Source organism: Archocentrus centrarchus, chromosome 2, assembly GCF_007364275.1.
Source record: "Archocentrus centrarchus isolate MPI-CPG fArcCen1 chromosome 2, fArcCen1, whole genome shotgun sequence".
Lineage (NCBI taxonomy): Eukaryota > Metazoa > Chordata > Actinopteri > Cichliformes > Cichlidae > Archocentrus > Archocentrus centrarchus.
In genome coordinates, this window is record NC_044347.1 from 8,519,164 (window position 1) to 8,536,718 (window position 17,555).

Here is a 17,555-nt window from a genome sequence, read left to right on the forward strand (position 1 = left end):
TCATGAAGCTTTGAAGCTTTCCATCTAATCAGTGAACCCATGGGTCGAAGCTTCATGGTGCTTCATTTGCTCTATTGCGCCATCAAGTTGACAGTCACTGTAAAACAGGCAGAGTGATTATAAACTAGTGACATGAGATGAAGCTTCATGAAGCATTTAAGCTTTTCAGTCAATCGGTGAGCCCATGGGTCAAAACTGCACCATCAAGAGGACAGACTGATTATAATCACAAAGTGGCTTTGGTGCGTGAAGCTTTGAACATAATAAAGGATTTTTGTGATTACAATAAATAAATCCTGAGCTAACTAATATGGTATCTGTCTTTATGACACAATGTTGGGGTCAAGAGGGAAAGTTGAAATAAATTTGGGAGAGAGTTGTGATGTGAATGTGATTGTGTTACTTGGTTGGTAAGGGACATTTTTCCTTATTCGTTTTTATTTAGAAATAACAGGTTTGCCACAGAGCTGAGCTTCAGGCGTTTTCTTTAGTTTGAAACGATTTCACCTGCTTCAGAAAATACCCTTTCACAGGGCACAGATGATGCTGGGGTAATAATTTATTACTATGCACACACGTTATTAGGAGAGATCAGCTGAAAATGTTCCCAAAAAGGGAAAATCTCCTCTTTCTGGCTGGTTCCATTACTAAAAAAGAAGCAGCTCAAATAGACAGCAAACCAACACGCAACACTCACCAATACCACAATCTGTGAGGGGGATCCGATGCGTTTTGCTGCCTATTATATTTTGAATCGCACACCAAACCCATGAATCGTTTCCTGAATCAGTCACGTGGTACGGCCGGTTTACGAGGCTTTGCATATCATGACACAAGCTTCGATACGTGCAAAAGTCTCCCTCAATTACTCAATACAGGCTTCGAAGCCTCGACACAGAACGACACATCACTAGTGGCAACATGGGAGCCTCAAAACAACTCTCAAATGAGCTAATAACACAGATTGTTCAACATCATGGTTTAGAGGAAGGATCCAAAAAGCTCTCTCAGAGATCTCAGCTGTCAGTTTCCACTGTGAGGAACATAGTGAGGAAATGGAAGACCACAGGCACAGTTACTAGTTAATGCATGAAGTGGCAGGCCAAGAAAAATCTCAGCTAGGCAGAGGCGAAGGATGGTCAGAACATATCTATCTATCTATCGATCTATCTATCTAGATAGATCTATATAGATTGATCGATCGATAGATCTAAGAGATATTTTATATATGAATAATATCTCTTTTCAGAAGCAATCTGAACAACACCAGTTGAACCAGCAGTAATGTTTTTAGTACAAACAAACATCAGTGCTTTCTATATGGAGACAGTGACAGAAAAAAATGAGCTTAACTCATTCATGAGGTCACGTCTGTGTTCTTCAGAGAAGGCTTCGAGGAGTTGAGCTGTGACTGCTTCATCATCATGTTGGTGTGAGGGAACAGATTGAAAGAACAGGAAACAGAAAAGAGAGGTGAGAAATGTTCCTGCATCCCTGAGAGTGTGGAACTTGAGGAACTTGAAGGGTGTTGGTTAAACTTTAACACCAGGTGATCACCGCTGATGCTCCTATGACCTGCCCTTACCTGCCGTGTTTGATCAAACACATTTTGAATTACACCAATTATGCAACCAAATTGCTCTTCACAGCCAGCATGCGGTTATTACAGTAATTACTGCCAGAAGTCCACAAACAGCGAGACATTTGAAGTCCGCTCAAGCAGTGGCGGTCCTAGCCTGTTTGGCGCCCTGGGCGAGCATCCCCGCCGGCGCCCCCCCCCCCCCCCCCCCCCCCCCCACACACACACACACACACACACACACACAATAGCGATCGCCGCACTACTACACTTGGGGGGGTAATGAGCGACTGCTGTGTGGTGTATGTAGCTTTCTGCCATGGTCTGACAGACAGGCTTTAACAGAAGGTCCCCCCACCATCACAGGCACACTCAGAATTTCTTTTAAATTTTTATTTGAAAAAACATGGAAGAAACTGAAATATTACACAGCTTCTGCTTACCTTTATCTTTGCTTGTTTCTCCTCTTCTTCTTTTCTCTTTTTCCTAAACTGTGCACCTGATGGCTTTGACCTTTTCCTTTCCATCTGCCACAATTCGCCACCACCACCGCCCATCCCCAGGGTTGTCAGATCTGACTGACAGTTGCCAGCCCAACACAACAAAACCTCCACTGAAACTCATGTTAATAGCACCAGGTGTGATATATATTTAAATATACAAGCTTTGGGTAACTTGTTAAAATTTTGGCTGCTTTTCACCATATTTGGTAGGTTTTTAGGAAGTTTTTATTGTAAAATTATATATCTATATAATTTTATAATTATATAGAAATATCTATATAATATTCCACCCCAATGTGTTCACAAGCTGCCCAATCTGGCAACACTGCGCCATCCACCAACATTTGTCCAAACTGTCTAGATTCGTATTTGTGTTATTTTTTTTATCAGGATTCGGGTTCACACAAATACTGTGATTTAATGACCATATTTACAGTATTATAAATGAAATTGGCTTTGTGTTCTATCAGTTGTGTGCATCTAATTTTATTAGACGCACAGATTCATTCTGTGGAACATGGGAGGAAAAAAAAAAAAAAAAGAGTCAGTTTTGCATATCTCGCAAAAGTTTTGCGAGATCCTGAGTTACTTTTGCGAGATCTTGCAAAACTTTTCAATATTAGGACATACACTTCGCGTTAATCTTGATATGGCAGTGTCCGTGAGGATGAAAGGTTTGGCGAGAGACTGCCAGCAAAAGTCGCCTTTATTTATAATTCAGCGGTTACTGTTGGCTGTAACCAGGCCCAAACTGTACAGGCATGAATGAATGAACCCGGCTGACAGTCTCACTCTCACGCCATCACTGCTTCACTCGACTCGCACCCCAGGCTGAGAGGAGAAGGGGGCGGGGCAGCGCTGTGTGTGTGACGATCTAGTGAAGCAGTGACAGCGAGACAGAGAGAGAATCCCCCGCCTGCCCTTTTTCTTCTGTTACAACCTGTCTGACCATTGCAGAAAGCTACATGCAATACACAGCAAGCAGAGGGCGCCCATTACCCCACAAGTGGAGTAGTGCGGTAGGCGTTGCTGCGGCGATCGCAATGCGTTGGGGGGAGGGGGGCGTCATGCCGCCCTAGATGAAATGCCGCCCTGGGCGGCTGCCCATGTCGCCCATATCAGAAACCGCCACTGCGCTCAAGTACACCTCTATGACACATTCAGCTTGATCGAGCCCCTCCCACCTGTCCTGCTTCAGGTGGAGTACTTCTAGGAAGCAGCTCACCTGTGTGTCAGTGTTTGGTGTCCAAGTGTGGAGTGGAGCTTCTTCTTCTGCTCTGTTTGTAAGTTTGCTTTGTTTCCTCCATTAACAGTTTTTTTTTGTTTTTTTAGGATCTTTACTGTTTGTTTCTGCTCTGTGATGCTGATGTTGGATTTGGGATGTTTTCTAGTCATTTCAAGGAGAGAAAACAAATTAGCTGACTCGTCTAAAAGACAGAAAACTCTCAAAAACATTTTAAACTGAGCTCATTTTACATGTAGGAAACTGAACATTGACCAAAGAAACACTGTGTGTACTTTATGAGATATATAAAACTGCTACTCATGTTCCTCATTAATCAAATCATGTTTTAACTGTTGCTAAAATGTGTTCAACACAACCTTTGGGTGCGTTCAAAGTCACCTCCTATCTCCTTTACCTGACCACTTTTCCTTTGACCTTGATGGAAAACAACAACAACAGACAATAGGGGCCTGATTGTGTGTTACGATCAGTTTCACTACCAGTTATGAAAGCTTGATGGATTCGCTGAAGAAAAAAAAAGAGCCATTTCCCGGTCGCATCAATTTCTCATTGAGAATAAACAGCAATGAAGTGTCAGATGGTGAAATTCAAATACTGTATAAGGCGCTGATAAAGGCAGTTTTCAGTGGTACAAAGTACTTTATTAAGATGCTTTCTTCACTGAATCAGTGCCTTTGTTTCGTACATACAGTCCATGTTTGTGCATTTGGCAGTGAATCTGATGTTATAGGCCAAATGAGACACTGGTGGCTGCTAAAGATAGAAAATGAGAACAGAATAGAATAGAATACCTTTATTGTCATTATACAGAATGTGCAATTAGATTAAATCTGATTGCTAAGAGTTTGCATCCCTTTATCACTATTGCTGAATATATTTTGGCTACACATTACAGTGTTTCCTTCATAAGCAATTTAATTAGTTAGTTGAGCTATTTCTGTGTCTAAGAAGTGATTCTGAATCATTTTCAGTATAATGCATCATTAATCAGTTAAAGCAGCACTAATAACTGCAGACATAAATAAAACACTTTTCCTCCATGAACCTGGACACAAAGCAAATGCGAAGCCATCATCATGAACGTGGCTAAACAGCAGATACACTTTGGCTCTTTATCTTTTGTTGACATTGATAACAAAGCCGCTCTTCCCTGCTTCTTCTCGCCCTCTCTGTCCTCGTCTCTCAGTCTTTGTGCTGTAAATAATATTGTTATTGAATATGGGCTGCTGGACATGTTCTGACCTGCTCTCTGGAGCTCTGCTGTGCTGAAGCCCAGTTTGACCAAAACTAATATAATAACGAACATATAACTAGTGATACAGCAGCACAGGTGTGGCTCAGAAACCTAAAATTGGTTAAAATCTCAGCTACATTAACTAAAATGTTTGAGGTAAAGTGTGTTTTGAATTTGCTTGGCTGATTTATGTCATGAAATGACCTTTGAACCTTCATTCTCCCGCAGCAACACAAGTCTTATTTATTAACAACAACCCTGCTGAAGCACACACTCTGTGTGAGTGCTCTGTAACATCATGAGATCAGGAACTGGACATTTAAACTTGTTTTTGTTGTAACCTTTACTGCCTCCTATACACAAGCTGGAACACATTAAAGAATAAAACATCTCAAACCTGCGCAGCATGTAGATCTCTCTGTAAAAGATTAATAAAAATAAAAGCTGAGTCATGTTTGCCTTTTTTCAGTTAAATGTTAGCAGTAACTCAGTAAATCTGCTGAGGCTGTAAGAGAGCCACCATCTGTCAGTGAAGCTGAGATTGATCAGATTATTTTATTCTTTAGTTCTTTTGAGTCTAAATCCCAATCAGCATTTTTATCCAGTAATGGCAGAAATAATGAAATTCTCTATAAAATGAGGTTGTTAGAGCCCATCAGTACAGTAAACCTTTACTGAACAGTTACTGAAAGAGTTAAATAATCAAACTGTTGCAGAAAGTTTCTTTTTAAAGGTAATAAAAATGATTTGAGAAGCAGGTCAGTCTCTCAGTTTCTGTCCAGGTCACTGATGTCACAGATCAGTCAATAAACTGTCTCTGATGTTTCTCCAGATTTTTATCTTCAGTTTCTGTGTCCTGCATTTCGTCCCCGTCAGGTTGCTGCTGAATAATTAGATAAAAAAAAAAAAAAAAAAAGATGTAAAATTAGGATTCCAGCTTAGATTAAAATTCAAGTTGTGTAAACTGACATAAAAAAATTATAAAATTGTAAATATTTTGTATAGGATTCTTATTCTATCTAGGATGACATTTTTTGCAGGCCTGTTGCATTCAGCTGCACACACGATGAAAGGAGGATTTCAGTTGATGTGAGCATGAATGATGTGTGTTTGCAGGTGAAGGTAGAAAGTGTGTGTGAGCTGATGTGAATTCAGCAGCATGGATCAGTGTGAGGACAGAGAGGAGGGAGTCCCTCCCTCTAAAACCACTCTGTGTGGGGAACATGAGAGCCAGACCAAAGCTCAGAGGTGAGATGACCATCTCTAACTGTCCATGACTCTTCTCCATGTCACAGCTCAGCACTCACATCACTGCTGCATCATTATTCACAGGAACCCACCTGGACCTGGACCTGGACCTGAACTCAGCTGTGTGTCCTTCAAGAGCAGCAACTCTAATCTCCGCCTCATTGATTTTAAAGGACAGCAACCTTCTGCTGCAGAGAGGTGAGCTGTTAGTAAGATGAACTCTTTGCTCTCACTTGAATGAACTGCTTCTTAAAATAAATTAGTGACGAATTCCTTACATGTACATAATGCTCATTTAAACTATTGCTCCTTGTAGTAGGATTTGCTTAGTGTAATGGACTGTTGTTACCTCCAGGTGGTGCTCTGTGCTGCCAACACTACTTTGAAGTTTCCTTCTGCACATACACAGCCTACAGACCCATTTCTCTTTGGGATTGTTACACTCCCCTAAAGAGTTCGGGGGGATAACAAAATGTGACTGGGTTGACAAAAAGAGACATGAAAGCAAAACACTTAAAAGACTTTTATTAATGCTTTAACAAAAAGAGGCAGACAGGCTGCTATCACCTTCAAAAAAAAGGAAAAACAAAACACGGGTTAATCACCAAATCAACAAAAAAAGAAGCCTCACTCACAAAACACCCTCCTCTCCACCAAGCAGGAGTAAACACACAGTTAACAAACTGTTACATAATGGCAATTTCTAGTTATCACTGGACCTGAGCGCTCCGCTCTCTGGCCTTAAGTACACCAGCTTGATTGCTGAGGTGCTTCAGCTGTACAATAAGGGGCGACAACTAAGGCTGGAGAAAGGAAGCCACACCCAGTGGCTCAAGAAGTCACAGCAGGTCCTGCTGGGGCCGTAACAGGCATGATGAAGTTATTCTTTTTTTTTTTTTTTTTTTTTTTTTTTTAAAGCCTGTCATGTCTGGTAGATCTTGCAAGCAGAACTGTGATCTGAATGCGTTGTTGTGCCAAACATATTTGCTATTTCAAGATGAAGTTATTCTACATCTTCATCAGATTCTGTGTCTGGAAATGTTTAATAGATCTGCTGAACCTGAACTCAGCTCTGTGCTTAAAGAGTGGCTGATCTGAAGATCATTACACTGATTTAAAAGGAAGACAACTTTATGAAGAAATCAAAGATCAGCTGTTCATCAAAGGTTTAAACCTTTGATGAACAGCTGATCTTTGATTTCTTGCATTTCTTTGATCATAATCATGTGGATTTCTCTTTAAAATTTCAAAATAAGAGCCAAACATCTGTTCCAAACATTAGAGAGCTGTTCAGTTTTTTGAAAATACAAGAAAATATGATAAAAATAAAACACAGGTTTATTCAAAAAGTTTGGAAAAGATCATTTTAATGTTTAATTTAATCACAGAACAGTTTCCATGTAAATGCTTGTAGGTTTCATTCAGTCCATCTGTTCACACAGGCTGTATTATTTTACAATATATTTCCAAAGGTATTCACTCGTCTGCCTTCACACACGTTTGAACTTGACTGACATCCCAATCTAGAGTTTAATATGATGTGGGCCCTTTGCAGCTATAACAGCTTCAACTCTTTTGGGAAGGCTTTCCACATGTTTAGGAGTGTTTGTGGGAATTCTTCCAGAAGCACATTTGTGAGCTCAGACACTGATGTTGGAGAGAAGGCCTGGCTCACAGTCTCTGCTCTAATTCATCCCAAAGGTGTTCTCTCAGGCTGAGGTCAGGACTCTGTGCAGGACAGTCAAGTTTTTCCACACCAAACTGGCTCATCGTGTCTTTATGGAGCTGCTTTGTTCACTGGTGTGCAGTCATGTTGGAACTGGAAGGGGTCATCCCCAAACTGTTGCCACACAGTTGGGAGCATGAATGTGATGAAAGGTGCTAAGTAAAAATGCCAGAACCAAAAAAGCAAAAAAAAAAAAAAAAAATAGATTATTTATATTATTCAGAACAATTGGCTCAAGTAGCTCAGTGCTTCACAAAAGCTTCACTTGTTCATCACTAGAGAAGGAACATGAGAGCAGGCTCTGTGCCTGTGGCCACTCCCACCTCAGGTGCAACACTGCTGACAGTCCACCCCAGCTGCTGCTATAAATGAAGGAGGACTTGCAGTAAACGTAGGTCACAGGTCACCAGCATAACCAGTCAAAATGAGAACTTAACACCATTAGAGCAGAATTTAACTGCAAGACTGCAAGATGAACCTGCTGTCAAAATACAGGTAAAAAGAAGACCTTGGGCATCCCTGTGGCCCAGTGGTTGAGCAGGCAACCATGTCCTCTGTGTGGTGGTGTGGGGGCTCAGGTTGGTGTCCTGACCTGTTGCCATTACTGCATGTCTTCCCCTCCTCTCTCTCTCTCCACTATACACTATCAAATAAAGCTGTAAAAGGCCAAAATAACAAGACCTTGTTTTCAGGAGCCACAGGTCCCACATGGTGATAGGATTCATTGAGATTTTATCCATAATACATTTTTTCTAAGTCTGCTTCAGTAAACTGTCGGACAACTGGTCAAATATTCAGCGTGCTTGTTTCTATTCCTCCACATCATGGACATTAATTTGATGCAGTTTATTGAAACTATGATGAATGCCATCAAACTGATCTGAAGGTTTTGCTGAATGAAAACCAGATTTTGGATTTATGTTGTGAATTGCCAGAGTGTGTGTACTTATGAAGTGATAATAGTGCAAAACTTTGGGAAATAATGAAGTGAGAAATACCACAAATATCAACTATATCCATGCTGTGAAGGTAAATGTCCCAGTTGTCAGATATCATTCTGGTTTAGTGCAGTGAGAAGATGATAAACAATATTTTCAGAGTAGATCTTGACACAATTTACTTGTCAGGAGAGAGGTATCTTTTTCAAAAGGTATCTGCCATAAAACATGAAGAACTTCCCACCTCAGCAACTCATTGTTTGAATTGATTTATTTAAAAGGGACAGAGCATATTGGTGAACATTTTTATATAAATATGACAGAATTGGCCAAAAAACTACTTTTCATCTGTAGTTCCTGACAGGAAAACCAAAACCATTAAAAAAATACATAAATAACATGGGAGCAGCCTGCAGTTTATTTATTTATGGTTATTCACACTTACACGTATTTATTTTGGACACAATCTATTGTTGCAACTTCACTGATATTTAATGTATTAAAAAATAAAAGGAAAATTGTGTAAATTTTGTTTGAAAAATTCTATTAATTAAAGACTGTTTTTACAATTTGGATTTTAAAAGTTTTAAAAAGTTACAAAGTTTTTACAAAGTTGTATTCATTTTTAAAAATGAAGCAAAAATACCCAAAATAATTGCATAGAAATAATGTGTTGCCATTCTCCATCATAAAGTACTAGATCACAGAACCAGAATGCCAGAAATTAATTTTATTGGTTTATGAACACTTGTTTCAGTTTTTACTGAAAAATAAATAGATACACATGAACAGATAAATATTGGCTTATGTTGTCTGGATATATTTTATGGTCATGAACCCTAATAGCATCCTCAAGAAAAAATAAACATTTGCAGAGAAATGATTTTTATATGTGTTTATGATTTTTTTCTTGGGTTTGTGGGTTCATTTGCATTATAGTGAGCATTTAAATAGAAAAAGACCTAAAGAATTATCAACACTAAAGGCCCTTTCACACCGGACGCGTAAATTCCGTGCGAATGTTTCGTGCGTTAAAAATATTTTTCGGACTCTCCTGTTCTTAATGCAGCCGTTCACACCGACCGCGTCATTTCACAGGACGAATTTGCGGCATTTATTTTTTCGGATCAAGTTCGATTTTTCTGACTTTCGCAAGTGAACAAACAGATCTGACCAATCAGAGCGCTGCATTTAGCAGCATGCGAGGTCATAGCTCAAAACACGAACCGATGTACTGAATATACAGTGATGTGGGAACAATAAAATCATAATATTTTACCTCAGACACACAGCTACACGCTGCTCCGGGTCAGTCGGCTCTCTGATATTATCCTCTGCCTCCTCACATGTGATCCCAACTCTGCCATCAACAACTGCCCACTGACATCCTGAAGTATGCGCCAAAGCGGCCGTGATGCAGCTTCAACTCCTGGATCAAACCATGAAACTCTCCCTGCTGCTGCTTTCTTATGACTTGGATGAACCCATAAACTCTGTTTCTTCCTTCTCTTGTTTAGAAACATCAGGGCCATTACATCATCACTTGATGTCGACTGCATTTTTTTTTTTCCACCGTGCGTTATATAGGGAGGATTTAGTCGCAAAAACGCAACGCGTCCGGTGTGTATATAGGTTACACGACAGGTTCGCATCCGAAAGATTCGGAATTTCGTGTCGTTTTTACGCAACGCATCCGGTGTGAAACGGCCTTAATTCTTTATACATGAGAACCAAACTCCACTGCAATGGATTCACTGAGATATTAAAAAAGTTTTCCAGACAGGGATTTTTAAACTGTTTGAAAACGTTTCCTTCTGCTGATCCAGTTCGAGGTCCCAGTGTTTCTGGAGTCTATCCCAGCTTTCCTGATGGACACGAACATGTCACCATTCTGCCACAGGGCAATTTTTTAGGGATTACACACAAAAGATTTAAATTAAAAATAATCATCTTCTGTTGTCAACAATACCCACTCTTTTACTTTACTTTATAAAACCTTCCTGGAAATAATGTTTATATCCATGAAAGGTGACAAGACTGTAAAACATATCGAAGGAGACTTTTGGATATCAGTGACGATTTAGAGTAGAAAAAAAAATCATCTTTTTAGAGTCATAGATAGAATTTTGATGTTAATCATTATGTGTTGATTCTTATGTTGCGCTGAACCAGACACTACTCACATGACTACAGATGGTACAAAATGCTGCTGCTCGACTTTTAGTTGGTGCCAAAAAATGTGAACACATTACACCAATTTTACCCTCACTTCACTGGCTCCCAGTTCATTTTGGGATTGATTTTAAAATTCTTTTATTTGTTTTTAAATGTCTTCATGGCCTTGCCCCACCATATCTGTCTGACCTTCTCCACCTATACGTCCCTGCACGCTCCCTCAGGTCAGCTGATCTGTCACTGTTGGTTATCCCAAAGACAAACAGGAAGATGAGAGGTGACCGCACTTTTTCAGTCGCTGCCCCAAAACTGTGGAATGATCTCCCTCTGCATATCAGGCTGACTCTCTGCTTTTAAACAGTCTCTTAAAACACATTTCTCCTCTTTGGCTTTTAACTCAGTCTGAGATGTTGGTTCTTATTGTTTATTGTTCTAATTGTGGTTTTAGTTTTTATATATGTTTTGAACCTTTTTTCTGTGCTTGAACCGATTCTTTGATTCCTTCACAGAGTGGACCAGGAGAGTATAGAGGATCCCAGTGGTCAGTCTGCCCTGCAGCATCAAACACAGCTGGACTCCATATTTATGGTTTGTACATGTACAACAACTACTGTTACATCTGTTCTTTCAGTCATCTCCATGCTGCACTTTGCACACCAGTGGATTCTCATTGTGTTCATGTTTCTGATGTGTGGTTCTGCTATTTTTATTCATTCATATAATCTGTTCCAGCTGCTGGAGGAAAATATGATCAGTTTTGTGAAGAACGAGCTGAAGAAAATCCAGAAGGTTCTAAATCCAGATTACCCAGAATCCTTAGAGAGTCATGGGGAGGGTGAGGAGCTGTTGGAGGGTGAGGAAGAAGCAAACAGAAAGGGAAACAGAGAAGCATTTGTAAAGATCACACTGCACTTCCTGAGGACAATGAAGCAGGAGGAGCTGGCTGACCGTCTGCAGAGCAGTAAGAGGATTTCTAAAAAGATTTAATATGTTGACAGAACAGCATGACATTTGTATATTTATATTTACTTATCTATTTTTTAAAGTAGGACATGCTGAAGTTCATGTTTTTAGATTATATGTTTTGTGTTCTTTGAGGATTTCCCATCACCTGCCAGCATAAACTCAAATCTGCTCTGAAGAAGAAGTTCCAGTGTGTGTTTGAGGGCATCGCTAAAGCAGGAAACCCAACCCTTCTGAATCAGATCTACACAGAGCTCTACATCACAGAGGGAGGAGCTGCAGAGGTCAATGATGAATATGAGGTCAGACAGATTGAAACAGCATCCAGGAAACCAGACAGACCAGAAACACCAATCAGACAAGAAGACATCTTTAAAGGCTCACCTGGAAGAGATGAACCAATCAGAACAGTGCTGACAAAGGGAGTGGCTGGCATTGGGAAAACAGTCTTAACACAGAAGTTCACTCTGGACTGGGCTGAAGACAAAGCCAACCAGGACATCCAGTTCATGTTTCCATTCACTTTCAGAGAGCTGAATGTGCTGAAAGAGAAAAAGTTCAGCTTGGTGGAACTTGTTCATCACTTCTTTACTGAAACCAAAGAAGCAGGAATCTGCAGCTTTGAAGACTTCCAGGTTGTGTTCATCTTTGATGGTCTGGATGAGTGTCGACTTCCTCTGGACTTCCACAACACTGAGATCCTGGTTGATGTTACAGAGTCCACCTCAGTGGATGTGCTGCTGACAAACCTCATCAGGGGGAACCTGCTTCCCTCTGCTCGCCTCTGGATAACCACACGACCTGCAGCAGCCAATCAGATCCCTGCTGAGTGTGTTGACATGGTGACAGAGGTCAGAGGGTTCACTGACCCACAGAAGGAGGAGTACTTCTGGAAGAGATTCAGAGATGAGGAGCAGGCCAGCAGGATCATCTCCCACGTCAAGACATCACGAAGCCTCCACATCATGTGCCACATCCCAGTCTTCTGCTGGATCACTGCTACAGTTCTGGAGGATGTGCTGAAAACCAGCGAGGGAGGACAGCTGCCCAAGACCCTCACTGAGATGTACATCCACTTCCTGGTGGTTCAGACCAAAGTGAAGAAGGTCAAGTATGATGGAGGAACTGAGACAGATCCACACTGGAGTCCAGAGAGCAGGAAGATGATTGAGTCTCTGGGAAAACTGGCTTTTGATCAGCTGCAGAAAGGAAACCTGATCTTCTATGAATCAGACCTGACAGAGTGTGGCATCGATATCAGAGCAGCCTCAGTGTACTCAGGAGTGTTCACACAGATCTTTAAAGAGGAGAGAGGGCTGTACCAGGACAAGGTGTTCTGCTTCATCCATCTGAGTGTTCAGGAGTTTCTGGCTGCTCTTCATGTCCATCTGACCTTCATCAACTCTGGAGTCAATCTGCTGGAAGAACAACAAACATCATTCCAGGACTCTGAAAGGAAAACATCTGCACAGACACACCTCTACCAGAGTGCTGTGAACAAGGCCTTACAGAGTCCAAATGGACACCTGGACTTGTTCCTCCGTTTCCTCCTGGGTCTTTCACTGCAGACCAATCAGACTCTCCTACGAGGTCTGCTGACACAGACAGGAAGTAGCTCACAGGCCAATCAGGAAACAGTCCACTACATCAAGGAGAAGCTCAGTGAGAATCTGTCTGCAGAGAAAAGCATCAACCTGTTCCACTGTCTGAATGAACTGAATGATCGTTCTCTAGTGGAGGAGATCCAACAGTCCCTGAGATCAGGAAGTCTCTCCACAGATAAACTGTCTCCTGCTCAGTGGTCAGCTCTGGTCTTCATCTTACTGTCATCAGAAGAAGATCTGGATGTGTTTGACCTGAAGAAATACTCTGCTTCAGAGGAGGCTCTGCTGAGGCTGCTGCCAGTGGTCAAAGCCTCCAACAAAGCTCTGTATGTTTTCAAAGTTTTATGCCTTAAAGTCACAATCTTTTTAACAGAAAGAAAGAAAGAAAGAAAGAAAGAAAGAGAAAGAAAAAGAACATACCTCATTATTTTGTTAATGTTTCTTCAGGTTGAGTGGCTGTAACCTCTCAGAGAGAAGCTGTGAAGCTCTGTCCTCAGTTCTCAGCTCTGAGTCTTCTAGTCTGAGACAGCTGGACCTGAGTAACAATGACCTGAAAGACTCAGGAGTGAAGATTTTGTCTTCTGGAATCTTGAGTCCACACTTTGAACTGGAAACACTCAGGTAAGAATTCTTAAAGTGTTTATGATGACTTAATGATGATGATTTAAAATCTGCTTTGTATTAGTGGTAATCTATACAGGTTCATGTCTTTTATTAAACCATCTTCAATCAGACAGTGTCTTTACATGAAGATTAACCCTCTGTACCCTACAATAATTACAATGTTCCACATTCATGATTCTGAAAGAAAAGGAAAATCTGCTGAGCACTCTCAACACCTAAATATAACTTTAAAAACTGCTGTAAAGCTTCAATTATAGGTTAGTTAGAATTTAAACATGACAAGTAGTTCATTTATGACATTTAAGATTTGTACAGTTCATCATCTATTTCTCTTTAGTTCTTATTATCTCTTTCTCCTCCTCCTCCACTGCTCTGTTTCCTCCCTCATCTCCACTTCATCCTCTTCCTCCTCACTTTAAGCCTCATCTCTGGAACTAAAGTCAGGGCTCTAACACACAAAAATGTGCATAACAATTCTTATTTATGCCCGATATTGTCACAATTACTGATTTCCAGCAGTTAAGACATGAGACCCTCCAGTCTCTGGACAAGAGTTGACTGAACAACAACAGCTGGTTAAAAGCTTTTGATCTACAGTCATCATTTGATCAACATTTTAGTTTGTCCACTTTTTTTATTAATGACTAATCACTCCAAACTAATAACAATCCCATCAGTCTCAGCTCTATTACTTTTTGTAGATTTTGTAAGTTGTAGAATTTAATGTCTGGATCAAATGTATTTTGGTGCTGCTGTCATCATCCTTTTGGGGTGATAACTTCTTTGTAGTCAACTGCACTGCTGCTCTCTAAGAGTATCTGTCATGTCTGCAGGCTGTCAGGCTGCCTGATCACAGAAGAAGGTTGTAAGTCTCTGATCTCAGCTTTGAGCTCCAACCCCTCCCATCTGAGAGAGCTGGACCTGAGCTACAACCATCCAGGAGACGCAGGAGTGAAGCTGCTGGAGCAGCTGAAAATAGAGACAGTCAGGTATGGAGAGGTCTGTGGCAGCCACAGACAGTTTCTAAGAGAGGAGGAGGTCAATCTTTTCTCTGTCCTTCACTATAATACTATGTAAATGTTCCAGTAACACTTGTATCCAGCATGAAGAAATCATGCATGTGGCAGCTTTTTAATTTTCTCATGGCAGCTGGGAGAGGCTCCTGTATCACAAAACTACTAAGCCTACACTACAGTATGGAAAATACAATAAATACACACTGCGCATATATAGCACAATAATTTACACCAATGCATCTTAGTAACTTGGAAAATATGTACACATTTTGTTTCATCTCAATTTCATAGCTTAGCATTCCCAGGTTGATGCAACCTGTTAATGCTAAGATATGAAAAAGTACAATATTGCAAATTTCACCCTTGAAATCTTTCAATTTCTGGTGTCCTACAAAACAACTGGAAATTATTTTTCTGAAATTGGCAGAGACCATTTTTATTTTGGTAATAATGCCTAAGACCAAGCTGACTGGTAGTAAAGTGCTAATACTGAAACTAGTAGCTTCTACATTCTTTCAGCCTGCTAGCTATGCTAACTGTCATTTAATGGTGTCCTGAGTCTGACTGCTAGCTGTGCACACTAGACTCAAACACATCACAGTCAGGAGAGATGGACTCACCAGGCTGCTTTAAACATCACAGTAAACAAAATATAATGTAGTGTTGGTGGGAGTTATGTCAGCATTTAGTTATTAGCATTAAGATTAATTGTTATCTGCTCTACTCACCACTGTCATGTTTTTCTTTTAGTCAACGTCCTTTTTTGATTAGACCAGTGCATTTTTAACAGAACTAATTTATATGAAAGTAAGAAAAGTAAAAACACACAATGATCTAAAACAAATGTAAGATTTGTTGCTACTTGATTATAATAAAAGTAATGAGAAGGAATTTTTTTCTTTGTAGCCAGTTCAGTAAGGGAATAGTGTAAGTTTGGCTCAACTCCTCATCTCTCACTGCCAGATGTTAACACTTATTCTTGTTTTCCTAGTACATTCATTCCAACAAACTGAGAGGGCAATTAATTAAATTAAATCAGAAAAAAATAGTGTGACAGCTGATTTATAAGAATAATTTCAAATAAAATTGTTCCCATTGATGGGAATGTTTCCAGAGACATTTTAGAATAGGAGCCTTTGGAATTTGGATGGTGCTCTCATTACATATAATCAGGAAAACAAATGTGAGAATATCTGGAAATTGCTGCTGAAATTGAAATTAAAATGAAAACAATAAATTTTACTAAAATAAAAATTGTTACCACCACTGTTAATGAGTGAAGGATTTACTGTATGTTAGGGGAGAACTTGAGTTTATAGTTGAGGAAAATAAGCCTGTTGAATCCACATCTTTGATCATTATGTAAAATCTTAGAGAACAGAATTATAAACATCATGAAGGAAATTTACTGCTAGCATAATACAAAAAAATCCTATCCATGCACAGACTTTTGAGATTTGATTAAAATATTTAAGTGACTGAAAAATGTGGGCTGTGATTTCAGGAGTTTCATTTCCACAGTTCAAGATTTTGCAATAAAGTATTAAAATTATTCACACAAATGATCTTTATTAAGGCTCATGATAACTTTTTGCTGTGATTATGATACACAGTGTGTGTCTGAGAGCGATGTAATGTCCATGTGTGCATGCTGACAGAGACTGTGCTGCTCTGACCCCCCTCCTCCTTTCAGGGTGGAGCCTGCTGGAGTCCGATGGCTGATCCCAGGTCTGAGGAAGTGTAAGTGTGTTTTTAATGTGATTGATGAAAACAAAGCAGCACACATTCAACCATCTTCAAACTGTCACATCACTCATTCACATCTCTGATGTCAGGAGTCATCATCAAAGTGTCAATCAATGAACAGATGATGGATCAATAACTGCAGCTGGATTGTGTTTGTTCTCTCCATCAGATTCCTGTCAACTCACAATCGACACAAACACAGTGAACACAAAACTACAACTGTGTGACAACAAGAGGAAGGTGAAATATATGAAGAAGGTTCAGTCATATCCTGATCATCCAGACAGATTTGATGATTGTCCTCAGCTGCTGTGTAGAGATGGTCTGACTGGTCGCTGTTACTGGGAGGTCGAGTGGAAAAAAAAGGTTTATATATCAGTGAGTTACAGAAGAATCAGCAGGAAAGGAAACAGACATGACTGTGAGTTTGGAAGGAATGATCAGTCCTGGAGTCTGAGATGCTCTAATGTTGAAGGTTACGCTGTTTGTCACAATAACAGACAAACATTCATCTCCTCCTCCTCCTCCTCCTCCTCCTCTGTCTCTAACAGAGTAGCAGTGTATGTGGACTGTCCTGCTGGCACTCTGTCCTTCTACAGAGTCTCCTCTGACACTCTGATCCACCTCCACACCTTCAACACCACATTCACTGAAACTCTTTATCCTGGATTTACACTCTGGTCTGCTTCCTCAGTGTCTCTGTGCTGAGTTGAGTGTAAAGAGTGTCCTCCTGTCAGAGAAACTCTGACTGTTGAACAGATAGTTCAGTCTGTACATGTCTGTCTCTTTCACTCACAAACACGTTTTCAGATTCATGGATTCAATCAGTTGATGTTTGAAACTGTTCTCAATGATTCCTTGTAAACTTCTACCTCTTCAGTCCTTTAAAGATGGAAGCTGCCATTATTCCAGGATCCACATGTTGTTTTTCTGTCTTTTTCCACTCAAAGCTT

General features: G+C 40.2%; 1 pseudogene; it reads left to right on the forward strand.

Annotated features, from left to right (window-relative positions):
• The first annotated feature begins 4,709 nt into the window (after nt 1-4,709).
• The window catches only part of LOC115798535 (NACHT, LRR and PYD domains-containing protein 12-like), a 32,717-nt pseudogene continuing 19,871 nt past the window's right edge, over nt 4,710-17,555 (forward strand).